Source organism: Aulostomus chinensis, chromosome 8 (genome assembly GCF_037954235.1).
Source record: "Aulostomus chinensis isolate RoL2024-O1b breed Wild chromosome 8, RoL_Achi_v1.0, whole genome shotgun sequence".
In the NCBI taxonomy this organism is placed as follows: domain Eukaryota; kingdom Metazoa; phylum Chordata; class Actinopteri; order Syngnathiformes; family Aulostomidae; genus Aulostomus; species Aulostomus chinensis.
Window position 1 is genome coordinate 19151414 of NC_141327.1, and position 13127 is coordinate 19164540.

Below are 13127 nucleotides of genomic sequence, written 5' to 3' on the forward strand. Positions count from 1 at the left end.
AGAAAAGGAGCGAGAGAGAGAGAGAGAGAGAGAGAGAGAGAGAGAGGGAGAGGGAGAGAAAGCGGGAGGGAGAAGAAACACTGAAGAGCGCAGCGACGAGGACGTGAACCCATCGGAGAGAAGGTGAGTGATGAGGTATGCCGAGAATATCCGCTTGAATGCGGGGCTACGTGGCCGTGACAGCGCTGTTACCTCCGTGTGATAACGACCACAGACGAAGGCAACTTTCCATATTCTTCCTCCGTGCGACATTGCGTTGCTTCGGCATCTGAGGGGCCCGCCGTGGCGGAGGAGGTAGTGGTGGTGGTGGGGGAGAGGAGAGGAGCGCCGGAGGCTGTGGCGGCAGATGGGGCTTTCACACACCCCAGCGTGGCTCCATTGGAGGTTTTAGTCACAGTGGTTGTTGTGGCTGTGAATGAGTTTTGTCTGGGAATGCGAAGGTTGTTGATGAAAACAGCCATTACCGGAGAGATAGCCGCTGACCAGCTGGTTCGCTGCTAGCTCCGGTGGTCTGGGTCTGGGGGAGAAAACGCTCGAATGTGGCTCCAGTAAAGCCGATAAAGAACATTTCTGGAAGCTTGATGTAGAGGGTCTGTGAGTGTTAATGACATGACCATCTATTTATCAGTTAACAGGCAAGGCAAAGCAGATATCTGCGATTCTTCATCTTGTACAACTATGCTATAAGCTAATAATTGAAGATAAAGACAGATCCTGCAGCATATCTCCCCATTCAAGGCATTTTCAAACAAAACACAGTGTGTGTGTGTCTGGACAATTTCGACTAAACGGCAGAGATAAGTGTCACCACCATGACTTGACATGAAGGAGATTTATGGATTTGTAAAGCGGGTGACACGAATGGTGATACTGAGGAACAGATCGATTGTATTTACGTAATTTTTCATCTGTATTTTAAAACCATCAACAGTGAAATCTGTTAATGCATCCGTTAGAGATGCAGGACAACATCAGACAGCTATTAGTGGAGGCAGAATTGTCCATTTTTAAGACAGCAGTCAAGGATGTGCAAATGTTTGTTGTTGTTGTTGTATTCCATGTGCTGATAATGTGATTACTGAGTTGGACTGATGTTCAGTGATGACAGTCGTATAAAAACAACCTTATATGGTATTCATATTTTGTACATTCTGAGAAAAACATGTAAACCCTTTGAGAAGCTCATAAATCTTACGTTTCAGCACTGTTTGCTCATTACAAACAACAGATGATGAGCGAAGAAGAAGAGACTTGAGCAAAACAGGGCCAAATAAAAATACTGGTTATTGGACCAACTCAGAATGTGTTCTTATACTTCTCAGTATGAGTAAAATGTGCATATTTTTAAATAGAATACTGACCTATATCAGCTATCGGCCAAAACAGTCGTAAAATCTCTGCATGCCAGATATTGGCAAAAGTGAAATGCAATGTTTACAATTATACAGAGACCAACAGCAGTAGCTTTTGGCTTAACAAATCATGATAAATTAATTACATTTGTTCTACTCATCTATCAAGGGCTTAATTTTTTTCTAATAATCCATCAAGGGACCAACTGTGTGGACATTAGAAGCCTGACAGGTCAGTGCGTCCCATCCTTCGGCTCCCATCCAGAGATGCTCCAGCGCCCAACTCACGGCTGTCCTGTCCCACGTCCTTCTCTCTCTGTCGATCTACCATTTAAAGAGATCCATTGTAAAAACATAAAGGAAGGTATTCTCTTGACTTGTGCACAGTACATGGAGCCGTCTGGGGCTAGAGTCCATTCAGGCCTTGGGGGGGGGGGGGGGGGGACCAAGGCTTGCATTGGTGCATGGTGCGGGCTGCACACCGCAGGCTAATCATTCCCAGCCTCTCACTGGAAGGTTCTGCCAGTCCCTTGAGATAATATGCCTGTTTGTTTTATACAAACATGGAGCCAAGTAATTGCTTGTTTATGCTATAATTAAAGGAATTTAGAGAACGATATCTGAATAACTCTCCTGTTCTTGGAAGGAGGGAGGGAGGACAGGCGTCTTTGCATCAGCAGAAACCTTATTGTTGACGTTGCTTTTCAGAAGTGTTCAGGTGAGTACCGGTTCACTTTCTAAGGACTGGTTTTGTTGTGGTGTACAGTCATGTGTGAAACTCAGCAGTTGTTACTCTGCGTGAGTGTTGCTGTGGAGGAAGAAGAGACCCTGAAGTTGTTGACAATAACATGAATTACCAAAGGACTTGTCTGCTGTTTTTGGAGTGCACCACTGAGGTTTCTCTCTCTCTCTCACTCTCTCTCTCTCAGTCTCAGTCTCAATCTCTCTCTCTCTCCCTTCCCTCTTACTCTACCCCGTCTTTCCCTCCCGCTGACGCAGCTCTCATGGTTTTGTTTTGCATCGAATTTTCCACGATGCATGTGCTTCTTTTTGTGTACATTTAGGAGCGGGGGATGTGGGGGGCTGTTCACACAACAGAGTTTTGTCTGAATGCTTCATGTTTTCCGTAGGGAAACTCACTATTAATAACTTTCATACAATTTTATGTGTAAAGTTAGTCAAAACTCAGCAGAAGCCAGTGTTTTGGGGCAGGGCTCTTGGTGGCTACGTGCGGGATTGGTTTGGTGAGTGCAAACCTCATAAATGATGGGAAGCTGATGTCAGATATCAGTTGCTGGATCAGTCATGTCTGACAATGCGAGCCTGGCGAAACCATCTGTACCTCACAAGGTTTAGAGTCGAGCCCTGCTGCCATGTCTGGGACCCCTCCTACCCAGAACTGCTGTGAGGAATTAGAAAGTAATCAAACCAGTCAGAGTTGTGCTCTAACCGCCATAGCAGCTCCTGACTGGTTCTTGTAGTATACGACAGTGCTGACAAAAGCAGTAGTGAAATGTGGCATCTCCTGAAGCAACAAGTGTTACCGTTAGTCAAATAAACACAACTTTTAGTGGAGTTACTGCAGAAATAGACTCACCCAGCAGCAGAGGCTCTGGGTGGAGAAGATGTTTTTGCCATTCTTCTGACTGGAATGGCCTTGTGATGGCGTCCGTGTTTTGTTACACTGATTGGCTGAAGGAGCTTTGTCTGTTCAGGGCGGGGTAGTGGGTATAGATGGGGGGGGGGGGGTTTCTAGATGTAACTACAGAGCTCAACTACCAACTAACAAGCTTCTGAGATTTACATGGTGTCACCAGGCTATGACAATAGGGTTTTTTTTTCAGTTCTGTGCTCTTATATGTCTACTAAGATGCTTATTTTATTACAAACATCAATTCAGTAAATGAATCTGTACATTTAATAAGTTTGATGCCTTAAACATAAAAGAATGATATGTTCTCTTCCTCACAGGGAGACATACAGTTTATCAACCAAGGACCGGTTTCTAATCGGTACTCGGTATCACTCGATACCCAAAGCCCAGTCATCTTTTTCGGTGCCTGGGATCACTGCATGGATGAAATGGTGCACCGTCATCCTCTGCTTCTCTGTCACTCCCTGCTGCCTTGCTCCCCTCCCTCTCTATCTCTCCAGCACCTGATCCAGACCTGCCCCTAGCCTGCAGTGTGTGTGTGTCTGTGTGTCTGTGTCTGTGTTTGAATATGATGTCATTGCTAATTGCCTAGAGCTCTCGGGCTGTTAAGTTGGTGTACATTCTGTCCCTCCCCCCCTTTTCTGCTGTTACTTTTCATTTCATCCCTCGCTCCCTCCTCCCATCTCTCTGTAGCATTCCTATAGTACATCGGGAGTTGCTGAGTATGGGAAAAAGTGACTCCGTCATTTATGGGCCAAGTTTTGGGCCAAGCACTGCAGACTGTGCTTGTGTGTTTTCTTTGGTCCGATAAAGGGTATCTATTTCAAGTTGGCCCCTCCTCTGCTTATGCCTACTTTACACTACATGAGCTTAGCTCTAATTTTCCACTCTCAGACGGGTTTTAGAGCTCAACAGCAAAAGTCCCAGATCAGAGGTAAAGTGATGCTTACAAAACGGCGTTAAAACATTTTGCATGGGTTTACATGCAAAGTTGCAGTTGAGTCATACTTGTAGCTCAATTAGGCCATTTATGTGGACCTTCATGTGGTCTCGTATACATGATGTGGGAAGAATCCATTGATTGATGGGAGTATGTCCACCCCCTGAGCCGCAGGTGGTATGCCCCCTTAAAGTTGGACAGTCAGACTTTCTTCTGGTTCACCTCTTGCATCACACACCAAAACAAGTTAACCAGTGGCAAGCGAGTCCTTGTCAAACTTAAAAACAAAGACTGTTAATGAAAAACAAACCCCTCCTGAAGGTGAGACGGCATGAAGTTTGTCTCCTTGTCTGACTTGAACTGTGTGAACTGTGTGAACTGTGATGGTATTTCCTCCTCTGGCTATTGCTGTTTGACTTCTGAGGGACACACTGCAGCGGCGGCTATGGAACTTGGGCTGAATATCTTGGTCAATATTGGGGGGGGGGTGGGGGGTTGCAGCGTTAACATGCCTGAGTAATTCTGTTCACAACTGCGTTATCTCAGTATGTTAGTCTGACTTTCAGAAGTACAATTGCAGTCAGACAGACTTGTCAGCGTGTCATAGTCCAGTTCAAGTCGAACTAATGCAATAAGGCTTCTGTAACTACAAGTGTGTGAACTGTGTATAGATGTGAGCTGTGAGGCTTGCCTTTGCATCACTGCTTCATTCTGGTTTCTAGCAGCTAGTTGGTGATGAACTTCAAAGCCAAGTAGAAAGCAGTGTGAGGGAAACCTGTTGGAAGAAACTGTTGGTCCCGCATTTGTTTTAGCAACTCGCACCAATGCCGTTGCACCAAGACAACACTGGCAATAAAACATTGAGACCTTTGGAAACAGGTTCAGATTTCTAAAATGGTCCCTTACCCAAGTTACTTTCTTCTTCTTTGGCAGCTTGCTGCAAATCACTGATTTTAGATCACTTGTTTCTCTGGGACATCCTTTTTTGGCCTGAAAAATCCCAGTTCATGCATGGCCTTAACACAGCTTGTGCCAATCCTTGTGTGTGCTTGTGACAAAATGTGACTTGGAGATCAGACAATATCAGGGATCCTATCTCTGAGAAATTATCTTGTACTGTGTGATCTTAGTCATGTAGTTTCTTGAAGGTTATAGATTCAAAACAACAAGTTATGTAGTGTGAACTTGTCTTTGGGTTCAGATGCCAGAAATACCCCTCGATATCTCTGCTAGCCTCAAAGTACCCTGCAGATTAGATGTAATTATGTTGGCCAGACTATAAATGTGTGTGTCGTTAGGACTTTCTTACCTTGGAGCACCAACCTTTGAGTCTGTGTGTGGTCGAGGTCACGCAAAACACCTGATGCAAAAGGATGGTGAAAGCGTGCGTGTACAAACATGCTTGTGTGAGTGTTTCTGCGTAGATGTGTGTGAGCAATCAGATAAAGAGCAGGGAGATCTGTTATCACCAATCTGCTTCCCCTGTGAAACAATACCACTGGACTGCCCTTGACCAAACAAGTGTGTGTTTGTGTGTGTTTGTGAAGGCATGTGTACACTTGTGTGTGTGTTTGTGTGTGTGTGTGAGAAGAGCCTTACCAGATTTGACAGATGAATGATGAATTAAGGACAGCAGAGAGAAGATTCATCCCAGACTGTTAAGTTGGCAAGATAACACTCCCAACACTGCAGTTTGGTGGTGGTGGTCTGCCAGATTTTGTGTGTGTGTGTGTGTGTGCGTGTGTGTGTGTTTTGTCAATCTTTTTCTCAATCTCATTCTCTTCACTTTCTCTGTCAGCCCGCTAGCATTGCCTCTCAATAGGGTTATTGTGCCCACTGTTCACCAGGCTGCAGTGTGTGTGTGTGTGTGTGTGTGTGTGTGTGTGTGTGTATGTGTGTATATGCATTGTTGTTGCAGAGAGCAGACAGCCATGAGGTGTGTTTGAACAGACAAGGAGCACAGAGGCCCCGTTCATCCTGTAGGGTGTGAAACTGAATGATAGGACCCCTCTCTCGATCTCCATCTGTCCCTCTGTCTGTCTCCCCCACATGTTTGTTCCTAATTGCCTTGTTTTTGGTCTCAGTTTTACGTTGCATCTTTGTTTTGTTCCTTTGTGTTTGTGCGCATGCTGCCCTGCAATGTGTCAACTCCTGGCAGCCCCTCACTGATGGGCTGTCTTCTTGCTGTCAAGCCCACCAGTGATCGAGTCATCAGTATGCATGCTATTCTGCCTACAAATGACTTGTGAAGCCAGGTGAGGACAGACATGTTTTCTACTTTTTAAGGAAAAGAGACAGACATGAGGTCAGACTGACTTTCCCACTCTTTTGTTTATATGTTTCTGTTGTCCTTTCCACATGGCTACACATGCACACATGTAACACCTCCACCTCTGCTGCATAAGGGTTTTCTGCTTCTCTGTGACATTCCTCCTCCTCCTCCCCTCATACTCTTTCTTTCTCTTTCTCTCTCTCTAGCTCAGATTTTCAAACACATTCACGTCATCGTACACCATGAAAGCCAGGGACGTGATGAAAGCGGCTGTAAAGGCCAGAGCCCCAGGTGCCTCTGGAAATTGGCCCACTGCAGCAAGTTCAAGGATTTCTGCTGCGCTGTCTTAAAACAAGGACTGAATTTGTAGTCTGTACTCCTCTTATCCTCTCTCCTGGCTGCATTTACCGGAAACACTTGAGTAGATAGACAGATGTTCAGCCATTAGCTGTAGTGGTGGGTCGATTTCAGGTTTTCTGGCACTGTACGGGCAGAAACCGGTTTGATTTTATGCAAACCAGCTTAACAGGCATTTGTTGTCATGACCTGTTACTGCAAAATAAAAAGCAGCCTATATCAGAAATCTGGGCTGCCAGTCTCACAACATTAATATCAGTTTGAAGTGAATTAGTCATAAGCAGTAAGATAACATGTTAAGATGGAACCGTGTCGGTTTATAGCCGGATTAAGAGGACTGACGGCCTAGTCGCCATAGCCGCAACAACACTGTTTGTTTACTGTAAAGTTCATGTATTATTTGGGGGAACAACAGAAGAGACACAGAAGTTCGTCTCTAACCTAGAACATTCACATCTTTTCAGCGCTATAGTGAGTTAAGCTACCTATGCATCTTTTTTGCCGTTGGTATTCGCTGTGTCAGTCAAAGCCAACTGTTTGGGCGGAAACGCTTCATTTCCAACTGCAGTTTTTGTACTTGGCTCATAAATCTGGACTTGATAATCATGTTTTAGGTAAAATTGTCATTTCATTTCCACTTTTCATTTCTTCGTCTGTTTTAAAAAACAAACTGAGATGCCCTTAAGGTTAAAATGTTCCCACAATAGCACTCAGGAGCTGTGCAATTTTGAAATAAACTCCTTTGAACATGGAATTGTGCAGTTGTCGCCGTTATGGAAACACCTGCTAGCCTTTAATAATGTCATCTTCATCTGTTGCAGGTGTGTGTGTGTGTGTGTGTGTGTGTGTGTGTGTGTGTGTGTGTGTGTGTGTGTGTGTGTGTGTGTGTGTGTGTGGAGCAGACGAAGGCACTTGACACAGAGCAGATGAGAAGAACGACATACATATTCACCAAATCAACACACTTACAAACACAACGGTAAATATCAAAGTCAGAAAAATGAACCATCGGAGAGTCCATGTATCCGATGATCAGTCTAAGGCTTTATAGGAAGTTGCTGCAATGACAGATTTTTCTCTTTCTGTACTCAGACAACCTCAAAAATCTATCACAGGGCCTTCATGGGGCCCATTAGCACTTTGTGCCAAACACCAGCAGTCACTTGCAAGCTGTTGCCTCGTCACTGCTAAAATTCCTGCTATTTAATCCATCTCTCTCACAGTTGCTGTAATCAGTGATGGGTATCTGGTTGTTGTTCATTTGTAAAGAGTACCTGCATTCCTCCCACATGTCAAAGACAGAGATTACGAGCTTGACCCTTCATTGTGCTGTCTTTCATCTCTCACGTTTATATTTGGACTGGCTCTTTATACTTCGGGTCTTACTTTTGTAGTCACTTTGTAGTCTAAATAAGGGAATGGTGATGTCAAACCTGCCATGTTGGCATTGTTTTTTCTTTGTGACGGGTACATTCGTGTATGTTTATTGTTTCATGATTAACATAAGAGGTAACTGATAGAACTAAGTGTGTTTCTCATCATCGGTGATGTTTGAGTAAACACAAAAAACAAACCTAAAACACATGATCATCAGGCAGCAGCACTGCACACTATTGGTGATCAACTTCAAAAAAAAAAGAAGCTCTTGAAGACATTTTTAGAACTTGTAACGCCGAGGCTCATATTCAGAAAGATGAATGCTTGCAGTGTAGCCAAGTTGACAAATAATTTGCATTATATTCTCTTGCAGCGCATTATCAATACACTGGCACTAATGCAGAGCACAGCTTTCTTTACTGCATAAGTTTTAAATTAGGAAGTGTTTTCTGCCAGATCAGCCTTTCTGCTACTTTATAGCTGTTTTACATTTGCATGGCAGCACATGAATACATGTAATTAAAAGGGTAAGGAAAGAGTTAGATGAATAGATCTTTGATTATTTTTCTCAAAGGAAACACTTCTCCTACTGCAGTGTTCAGCTGATTATTGATTCACGCGTTCATTCACTCGCTCTTCATCGATATTGCAGCGTGATGTAATGACTCGAGAGTCATGAGTTACCATTATTTGTGACAGTTTTTATTGCTAAATTCACAGAGAATAACATTACATCAAGCAGAAGAGGAGAAGTGGAATGCAGCTTCGGCAGAGCAACAATTCTCAGTTCCCCTTTGAATATCTAGCTGTTTTTTTGGGGGGATGCTGAATTTATTGCATGATCAAAACGGTCGCAAACATATTACACATATGTGTAAGTCTGATGCTGACCACTCAGCTTCGAGTGCTGCCCAGCAGTTGTTCAATGCCGCTCAAAAGTACCGTCCCTACTCTTTTTGTTGCAGTTGTAACAATTAAAATTCAGAGACCAGCATGTGGAAACTATATAAAACACATTTCTGAACAGGATGACGGGTGATAAGCATGTTTAATTATCAAAACAGTCGTCGTGGCCATTTGGGTTCCTGGCCAGATGCATTTTTCTTGTTTCCATCACATCCTGCAGCGGGAATGACAATTTAACATCTGTGATTAAGATGTTCATTTTTGAGCTGTGATTCATAGAACATAAAAAAGAACATCACCTTGGCATCTTATTTGGGTTTTAAGAAAATGTCAGCCTTGAGACTTTAATAAACCACAAAATGTAGCTTTTTGGCTTCACACTGACTTGACAACACAAGTGGAGAAGCTTTTTTTGTGCATTGCATTTTGTTTGTTTCAAAAAAACAGTGGTGCAGGGCTGGTCCACCAGCTGCGGTGAGAAACCAGTGTCCTGACAGAGGAAAATGCTCTCTGCTAACACAATGATGACTTCCAGTGGTAGGAAAGAAGGGAGATGGAGGGGGGGGCAGTGTGTTAGAGGAAAAGATGGGGGGAGTGGATATTTTAAAGTGTTGGAGAGGGAGCAATCATTGCAGTGGTGTCTGTGGTTCCTCTGGCAGCGAGGGGACATTCCTTTTCTGATGAGTCACTCTCTCGCTCTGATCCTCTTTCTTCCCTGGCATCTCTTGTTCTTTCTCTGGTACCCCTTTTCCTCCTCTCTCATTTTAGGATCACTTGCTAGTTTTCTTAGCAAGCGACCGCTGCTGTGGAACAGTCTAAAACGGCATATTCAAAGATGGCCCGTAAAAACAGAAAATATGTACCCGTCCTCCTACTCTGCTGCTTCTGTGATTCATAATGCAGCTCCCTTGTGACCTCACTCAGGGGTCTCAGACAAGCAAGTATAGACCTCCTTTAAGGTCAGTAGCCTGCTCTTCCATCATAAGAAAACTGCAACTGAAACATAACACATCTCTGGAAATATTTCCAAAAATAGGCCATATGTGTTTTGCATGAAAGCCTGTGTGATATTTACCTTGAAAATGATACAAATGTCAAATAAATAAATCAATAAAGCCCCTTTTACCGTGTTGAAGACATTCAATTTAAGACATTCTTTTAAATTGTCCTTACGAGTTTAAAGAAGACTTCACTCTGCCCCCCCAAATCACCTTGTTCCTCCCTCCCCTGAGTTCCATTCCTCTTGCTAGTTTCATGAAAATACGCCAGAAAGTCTTGGAGACAAACCGACTGCAACAATATGTAAATAAGCTGCTTCACCCTGAGACTTTTTTGTTTTTGCTACCTCTTATTAACAATCTTGTTGAAATAGTTTAATATTTTGACAGACCTTAATAAACAGAGTAAATTAGCTTTGGTGACCTTAAGAATTTGTATGGAACTGCCCAAGGCTGTGATATCAGTACGATCTTGTGACTCTCGTGTGGAAGATCTCGCCACAGGCATCCTCATAAAATGTTAGATCACAAGGCCGTAACAAACACACACACACACACATACGCACACACACACCAAACACACACACACTCACTCTCACTCACACTCACGCATACACGTGCAATTGGGTTTTCATCTCTTCATTAATTTCCTGGACACTGACCTTAACCACTGTTGGGATAGCTCAGTCCCGTAATGTGACTGTAAACAGATTTATGTTCCTCAACAGACGAATATTTTATACAAACACATGCGCGCGCACGCACGCACACACACACACACACACACACACACACAGTCTTGCAAAAGAATATTGCACAGCTTTTAGGTTTCATTATATACAAGTGTAGAGAAATGGAATGTGGGTCACACAATGTAAATTTTGCAACACAAGCTCTAAAAACAACCCTCCAATATGATACTTTGCTTGTTTGCACAGAAAGCAAAGAATGCTGGTATATATTGTACTTTTACATTGCATTCCTGTGTTGTCATCATTGGTTTTGTGAAAATCATTTTTATGGTGATATTATGGACTCTTTGTAAAAGCGGCTATGGAGTCTGTGGAAAAGCTGTCGTTTGTGTCTAGACTTCCTCGTCCTCTCGGATGTCCTGTCACATCTCAGCTATATATAGGATGCTCATTCTCTCCGCTGCCTCTACCCTCTTCTTGGATTTGACAGGCCTTTTGTGTGTGTGTGTGTGTGTGTGTGTGTGTGTGTGTGTGTGTGTGTGTGTGTGTGTGTGTGCGCGCGCGTGCGTGCGCGCGCGTCTATCTCTGCCTGTTTGTGTGTTTCACTAAAAAAGACTGCTTTTTTTACAGGCATGACTTGCCTTGTTCTCTCCTGAAAAAGAAAAGACTAAAGTGTTTTAAGTCCTGAAGTACAAGAAAAGCAAAATATCTGACAAGAATCATATGAATCATGCACATAACGCTGTCTTTTTTTAACAAATGAGGCTGCATTTTTTTTGTCCAATTGCTAGACACACAATTCTCACTAGAAAAATATAGATATAGATGTATTTTCCCCTCATGATGCTTTTAAAGTGATACTTCACCCACAACGGTCTTTTGCCTTCACAAATAGCTGTTTTGAGCTCACAAATGTGTTTTTTTGTCAACGCTGGATCACATCTTTGTGACTCCAGAGTGTAAAAGGTGCTAGCCACATACACATAGCTTGAAGCTAATAGCAACCCATAGCTACCAAGTAAAAAAAGCAGCAAAACAGTCCAAAAAATCCAAACAATTTACTGGAGTGATGACGTGAACTTTATACTGCTTGGTTGGTTTAGATCTAATAGTTTGTCTCGTTGACTCTGCTGTGGGAATAATCAATGTGCTCAGATGTAGCTAATTAGCAAGAATTGTTGCTTCTTGTCAGGCATACTCTTTCCACACGGCCGCCTTTGACATGTCACCAAACAAGGTTTCCTCAAGTACGAAACCCACTTTCTAGTGATTATTTTTGAAAAGATAGAAATCTCAGTCCAGCTTATATAACTGCATGATATTTTGTTCACTCATAGCTAGCATGGTGTAACCAGCAGCTGGTAGATAGTGAGCAATAGTTGAAATATCAGTTAAAAGTCTTATGCACATCCATGTTTTGAAGATTATAGCCATAAAAGCTTGTAACATGATCTGTTATGGCATACCAGACAGGTTGTCATTACTACAAGCTTGCAACAGCGTAGATGTTGCTAATTAGATGTGGATCACAAACAGAGAAAGTAAATGCAGTTTAGCACACCATCAGAGTATTCAACAACTAGATATTTCTCCTATATTTTAGCTCTACTTTTTGTTCTCTGCCTGGTTTTTCCTGCTGCCTTCAATCCTGTGTCCATGTGCGTGTTCCACAGGGGGAACAAGCTTTGAGGCCTGAAAGAAATGGGACTTCCCTCCTTCCAGCGTGTTTAGCTTGGTGTCAGTGTGTTCGTGGTGTACTTTTTCTCCTCTCCCTCGACCTCCCCTCACCCACAGGAAAGAGCGGCTGGGGGAAGCAGAGAAGGGGGGGGGGGGGTAGTGGCTCTGGGAATTGCGGGGGGAGGGGTTAGAGCGCACACACTCATTCCCAAGTTTCCCAAATCCAAGAGACTGTCTCTTGGCTTGTGTTGCTGAAATGTTTCTTTACCACATCATCAGGATGTCTGAGCATGTGTCTGTTACAAAACTCTTTAACCCTCTTCATTCCCACTTTGTTCACTGGAACTGCAATCAGGAATAAGTTACTACTGCTTTTGCACAGAGGTTCTACAGTGCTACTGTCAAAATGACCCCACCATTATGACTCTTTGCTTGTTTCCCTATAACCAAACAACACAATCCTTACGCGGCCCCCAGCGTGTGAAGTTATATAGCATTCCTCTGTGTTGAAGAGAGGGATGGCGTGCAAAGCCAATAGTGTCTGGGTCAAGAGTTGTTCCGCCAGCTCAGTGGTGGAACTTTCTGTCCCACCATTCAGTCTCTGTACACTTTTATACAGATTGTGACACATCATGGCAGTGCAGCATTGTCAAGTATACTGGGCTGCACTTTAGGGGCTTATGACTTTCTGTGTCTGTTTCTGTGGCAATGAAGGTTTGAGAATGTTGCAGGAGAGTGACATCTTTTATCAATTTGTTCACGCAATATTAGAAAGAGTTGGTTCGTAATCGATTTGCATGTTACACTTTGTGAGTGTGTTCCAGGGCTCAAACTAGCTCAGGTTTTTCTGCGCACGTTTCATTTTTCTTTCATTGCTAATTAATCCAGAAAGAGAACAGCAG

At 43.3% G+C, this 13127-nt stretch overlaps 1 protein-coding gene across 5 annotated transcripts in view; it reads left to right on the forward strand.

The window, feature by feature from the left end:
• apbb2b (amyloid beta (A4) precursor protein-binding, family B, member 2b) overlaps positions 1–13127 on the forward strand; it is a 52926-nt gene continuing 39799 nt past the window's right edge. For 4 of the 5 annotated variants that reach the window (XM_086211507.1, XM_086211510.1, XM_086211511.1 and 1 more), the window contains exon 1: positions 1–123. The gene's annotated coding sequence lies outside the window, so the exon portion shown is untranslated. Of the gene's footprint in view, positions 136–13127 lie in introns of all 5 variants that reach the window. The other variant, XM_086211508.1, reaches the window with a different exon arrangement.